Source organism: Vulpes lagopus, chromosome 11, assembly GCF_018345385.1.
Source record: "Vulpes lagopus strain Blue_001 chromosome 11, ASM1834538v1, whole genome shotgun sequence".
Taxonomy (NCBI): domain Eukaryota; kingdom Metazoa; phylum Chordata; class Mammalia; order Carnivora; family Canidae; genus Vulpes; species Vulpes lagopus.
This window is the reverse complement of record NC_054834.1, coordinates 28,190,659-28,197,190: the sequence shown is the minus strand read 5'-3', so window position 1 is coordinate 28,197,190 and position 6,532 is coordinate 28,190,659.

Here is a 6,532-nt window from a genome sequence, read left to right as displayed (position 1 = left end):
GTACTTGCTGCTCTTATTACTATCAGTAGAAGAGGTTTATTTCGTGTCCTCATTAGTCCTTGCCTAAATTCCTGAAATGGAATCTTAACCAAGCCTCCTTCCTTCCAATCCGTCTTCTATGTTGTTTTCAAAAAGACTTACCAAGCTTTTGTTCATCAAAAGACATCATTTAACAAATGAGCAGCCACGACAAAGAATCCATAGGGAATGCCTACACATCAGTGAGAAGACAGACAACACAATTAAAAAGTGAGCAAAGGATTTAAACAGACAGTTCACGGAAGAGGATATCCAAATGGCCAAATAAGCACATGAAAAAATAGGCAACATCATTACTTACCAGGGGAGATGCAAATTCAAAATACAACGAGATATCTCTGTATACCCCTGATGGGCTAAAATCCAAAATGGCAATACTGGTTAAAAACAGTTAAAAACAAAACCATGATTGGCTAACAGATCAAGTTACCTCCCTGCTCAAAATCCTTCAGTGACTTCCCATTGTCTTCAGGGTGATATTCAAAGCTTGGTGGTGGCATCTGTAGCCGTCAGGGTGGCACATAGCATCTGAGCGCATCTGTCACTGGTGTCCCCACCCCAATCCTGTGCTCGGTTAATACCTACCTTCTTGTCCCCTAGATTTGCCATGGGTTGCCATGTTTCTGCCCATGCTGCTGTCTGTGGACGAAGCTATTTTGCCAACTCATAGTCATTCTTCAAGGCCAAACTCCTCCACGAAGCCTTCCGTGAGTTGCACAGAGCTAAACTGTTGTTCGCGAGAAGAGGAGTCATCTAAGAGTTGCTGACTGTCCAGGGACCTCCCTCCCTCCACAGAGATCTCTCACGTTCATGAACACATGAAGCATGATGCGCTATATTTTAGGACCCCAGCTTTGAGATCACGTAAATAGACTTTTTCTCTGAGCTTGGAAGTCAGCTATTAGCTGTTCCCTACTGCCCTCTGTTGAAATAGAGTGGGCATTGCGAGTCTCATCTGCAGGGTAAAGATACTCTCTTTTCTAGAAAATTAAGGAAGATCTGAGCTAGTGGTTTACACAAGAAACAGCCAGTCAAGGGACTAGAGAAGTAAGAAAGAGTGAGGTTCAGGAGCAAGAAGCACCTGAGAACGCTCTTACTTTAAACCACCTGCTCTGCTCTTCTGCTTGAGTGACTCTTGACATCAGACAATGACATTCAGAAACAGTCTTGCTTACATTCATTGGCCTTCCGACTTCAGACTTCAGGTCCTTAATGGTGAGCCTAGGGTTTGACGTCATAGTGGAAAACCAGGAGTTAGATCCCACAGTTAAGGCCTACAGCCAGCTCAAATAGCTTAGAACCTCCTGCTCAGACCTGCTTTGTTCTTTGTCCACTATATCAGGTGCATGGGTCTCCAGCGAGGGTAAAGATGCCCCCCCCCAGCTCCATCCTGGCTAAATTCCTTCCCACCTCAGGAAATGGCACCTCCTAAGCCAAAAATCTGGGTATCATCGTGGCTTCCCTCTTCTCTTTCATAACCCACATCTGATTTTGCTAGTTTTCTTTCTTTTTTAAAAAAAGATTCCATTTATTTATTCATGAGAGACACACACACACACACAGAGAGAGAGAGAGAGAGAGAGAGAGGCAGAGACACAAGCAGGCATGTCCATGCAGGGAGCCCAACATGGGATTCAATCCCGGGACTCCAGGATCACACCCTGAGCTGAAGGCAGACGCTCAACCTCTGAGCCACCCAGGCGTCCCTGATTTTGCTAGTATTCTTCACTGAATATCTCAACCCCATCCCTGTTACAAAAGAATTCAAAACAGGATTGTGAAGTTGTATCTGCACTTTCATATTCCCTGCAGCATTATTCACAATGGCCAGAACACAGAAACAACACAAATGCCCATCAACAGATAACTACACAAAGAAAATGTGACATATGCATTCAGGGGAATATTAGGCAGCCTTAAAAAAGAGGGAAATCCTCTCACATGCTACCTCATGGATGGACATCAAGGAAGTGCATGAAACTAAGCAAAATACACCAGTTACAAAAGGATAAACACTACAGGATTCCACACAAAAGATATATCTAAAGTAGTCAAAACCATAGAATCAGAAAGCACAAAGGTAGTTGCTAAGGGCTTGGGAGAGGGGAGAGGGAAAGGGAGAAGTAGTGTTCCATGTGTATAGAGTTTTAGTTTTGCAAGATGAGAACATTCTAGAAATCTGTTGTACAGCCATGTGAATAGACTAAACACTATGGTACACTGTAAAATGGTTAAGGGGTAAATTCAATGCTAGGTGTTTCTCACCACAATTTTTTCTTTAAGTAGGAAGCTTAATAAAGCAAGCTGTTAGACAAAACTCACAGATACATTTCAGAAGGATCACAGGGTGAGCCACGAAAACCAAACTTTGGGAAGCCTGGAATATAATAGAGCTGAATGGTGATCAAAGTCTCTCAAGGAAGAAAAGAGATTTCTAAGCCTGGGGATAGGGGAGAAGAGGGAAAGATCGTCATAACACTTAAATTTCTGAGTAATACAAAACTAAAATCAGCTCAAAATAAACTACCAACTGCAAATTTTGCAAAAAAAAAAAAAAGATTAACTATGCCTGAGCAGTAGGCAGGGGCAACGGTACCGACAGACATCCAAAGACATTTGGTTAAACAGACCTGAAATGTCTAAGTGTGCCAGACACAACTTAGGTGCTTCCCCTCTAACAGAAATATAAAAGAGAAAATGCAGCCAGTGTAGTACATGGGAAGTGTTCAGACACACTAGTAATCAAAGAAATGCAAGTTGAAATGACTGAGACCCCATTTCTCATCTCTTAAATTACCAAGGATTAAGAGAAAGAATGTGAAAGCAAAGGAACAAAGCAGAGAGGTGAGGTGGAGGGGAGCCAGCAAGACTTTCAACTCTAGAGAGCACCCTGCTGGTTGCCAGAGGGGAGGTGATGGGGAGGGCAGGGATGAAGAGGACCCTTGAGATGAGCACCCAGTCATGTATGGAATTGTTAAATCACTACATTGTACACCTGAAGCTAAAAGAACACTATGTTAATGATACTGGAATTAAAATTACAAACTTAAAAAAAATAAAGGAATGTGAGGGGCACCGGGACCACTTAGTTGGTTGAGCTTCCAACTCTTGATTTCAAGTCAGGTCATGATCTCAGGGTCTTGAGATGGAGCTGGCTTGGGCTCCACGCTCAGCAGGGAGTCTGCTTCTTTCCTTCTCCCTCTGCCTCTCCCCCTTGCTCATGCTGTCTCATTTTCTCTCTCTAAAATAAATAAATCTTTTTTAAAAATTTATTTATTTTAGACACAGAGAGAGAGGCAGAGACACAGGCAGAGGGAGAAGCAGGCTCCCTGCGGGGAGCCCGATGCGGGACTCGATCCCAGGACCCTGAGATCACGACCTGAGCCGAAGGCAGGCACCCAACTGCTGAGCCACCCAGGCGTCCCTAAAATAAATAAATCTTTAAAAAAAAATTAAATAGATTCTCATAGATCTCTGAACGGAGTATAAATGTAAAGAATCGCTTGGGAAAGAATGTAGCAATGCCACGGGCAGCTTGGAAATGTGTGCATCTACGACACTGGGCTTTCACTTCTGGGAGAATGGCCTTGGGAAATACGCCAAGTTTTAAAAAAAAATGCTATTGCTCTTTGCAACACTATTGAAAATAATGAAAATTATTTCAACCTAAAAATGTCCAAATTCTAGCTGTAAGTACAACTTCATCAGCTGGAGTCTTCCTGAACACAGAGAGAAATGCACGTGTCAGGTGATGTTCTGCAGCAAGTGCTAGAAAGTTCCACTCAAATGGCTTAAACAAGAAGAAATATTTTATGATCTCACATAGCAAAGTCATGTTCTGCTGGCAAGGGAGAAACAGCTGCCTCCTTAGAGGAGAAAGCCCCAGTTCTGGTGCCGATCATGACCTGAGTCTTTTAAGAACCCAAATCAGAAGAGTCACACTGTCTCTTCCTTTCCACACATTCCTTGAAAATATTTAACATTTTTTTCCTCCAACTAAAAAAAAAAGAATGTGAAAAGTGTTGGATAGTGTGCGACTATGTGTGTGGGGGGAATTACTGTAAAAAAATCAAGTTGCAGAAAAATCACGTGATACAATGTGTAAACAGAATTGGCAAAAAATGAACAGGATATAGAGATGTATAGGTAGATGATCGCGTTTACACGAATATGAACGCATAGGGCATGTTCTGGAAGGGACACAACAAATTTTTTGGTGGTTACCCCCCGAGGAAGGAAGAAAGGTCATTAAGAGTCACTTTCACTTTTCCTTTATTAACTTCTGCAGTGCTTTGTTTGCTTAGTAGCCAGAGTATATTATAGATTCGTGTGCATATTTTCTTTTTTTTTCGTGTGCATATTTTCAAACAGAAAATATTTAAAGCAAAGACCAAACATTGGCGAGGGGGACAAGGACTGAAGCCCCAGGGCTGGTTCTGGGCTCTGCTCACACCTACAAACCCCTACATCTCCAGAGGGATGGCACCAAGTAACGGAACCAAATGGTTTTTCTGTTTCCTTTCCAAAAGTTCTTTTGATGTTGCCTTTTATTTTCCTAGGGACTGACTCATTTACATGTGAGTGAAAGCATGAGTTCAGGATTTATGATTAATTTGTCAACCTTATGGGACGCCTGGTGGCTCAGAGGTTGAGCGGCTGCCTTCCGCTCAGGGTGGACCCCAGGTCCCAGGATCAAGTCCCACATCAGGATCCCCGCAGGGAGCCTGCTTCTCCCTCTGCCTGTGTCTCTGCCTCTTTCTGTGTCTCTCATGAATAAATAAATAAAATGTAAAAAAAAAAACAAAAAAGGTAAACCTTAGATGTATTAATTTGCTCTTTCAGAATATTCCTTTAGGCCTTCGTTGGGATTTCTAGGAGACAAAGGCTACTGCATTCTGCAGTGTCTGGAAATTACCATTGGAAACCAGCATATTTAAGCTAGAAGAAGCTACTAAACATAATCATTACCTCACTTGAGTAATGAAGAAACAGAGGTTTAGGAAAGAGAAGTAGCTTGCCAGCTAGCAATGGTCCTACTGAAACCGAAACATGGATTTCCTTCCTCTTTGGCCAAGTCCTCCCCATAACAACATCATCAACACTTTTTTTGAAACTTTAAATGTTTGCAAGTCTGGTTTGGAAACTCTGAGTTCTGATGGAGAAAACAAGACAGGGCATGTGTAAGTCGCCCTAGCAGGTAGCCTCACACCTCTGGAACCCTCTTTGAGGTCAGTATGCTGTGTCATTTCAATGAGCCCAGCCAGAGTACCCAGGTTGTAACTTAAGGTCATGTCACAAAATCAATTTTAATTCCATGTTGCCTTCCCCTCCTCGTGTCTACAACTTTCTGTTGTTTGGAGTTTATCCCAGCTTTCCCCACAAGCACCTCTGTTCGCATCACTGTACCTCTGTGCGCCTGTCTTGCTCTGCGTGTTTTCCAACTGCCTTTGCAACTCTGTCTGTCTGTGAACCTGGGTACCTTTCCTGTTATCTGACTTTTCCAGCGTCTTCTCTACCTTCTGCTCCCATTTGCATATCTTGTGTCTCACTCTCTGCCTGTCCACCCCCCACCCCTTCTCTTTGATTCCTCTCCTGTTTCTTTTCTTCACTTTACTGGACATGTAACGGTGAATATTTTTTATTCAATGACTTTGATATCTATCATATTTATGGTTCAGAGATTACTACATTCTGCTATTAAAGTGAACAAGTAACAAAAAAATAAAGAAAAAAAAATAAAGTGAACAAGTAGGATACTTCCTTTAAAAGCCAACTACAGGGTAGCCTGGGTGGCTCAGCGGTTTAGCACCACCTTCAGCCCAGGGCGTGATCCTGGAGATGTGGGATCGAGTCCGGCATTGGGCTCCCTGGGTGGAGTCTGCTTCTCCCTCTGCCTGTGTCTCTGTCTCTCTCTGTGTTTCTCTCATGAATGAATAAATAAAATCTTTTTTAAATAAATAAAAGGCAACTACACTTCTTTTCCTCTCTCTGGGCCTTCTTGGTTCATTTCCTTGCTGGTCAGTGATGGCCTGCGGAAAAGAAGGGAGGAGTCATCTTTCCTTTGGTTGACATTCACTAAGACAGAAATGTCTAATCAGAAAGAATTTTAGCAAACATAGAGTCCATCTTCCCCCAAGCCTGGATGTCGAGACTGCGATCTGCTAAGATTCGATGACTTGTTCAGGGTCACATAAGTTAGGTTTTTTGTTTGTTTGTTTTGTTTTTTTGTTTGTTTGTTTGTTTATAAGTTAGGTTTAGAACTCCTGGCCTCCTCATCAGCATTCCCTCTCATCATTAAATGTCAGGTTTCTCCCCTATTAACTAGTAGCTCTTTTCAGAAAGAGAGTTCCATATCCTTTTAGTTAGTACTCAGTAAACACCAACGTATCCATCAGGTGCCTATGTTCCCAAGTAACAAGCCCTGACTTACATAGGCCTAAACAATGGGGAAATGTATCTCAAATTATGAAAATTTGGCTTGGTTCCCTCAGAA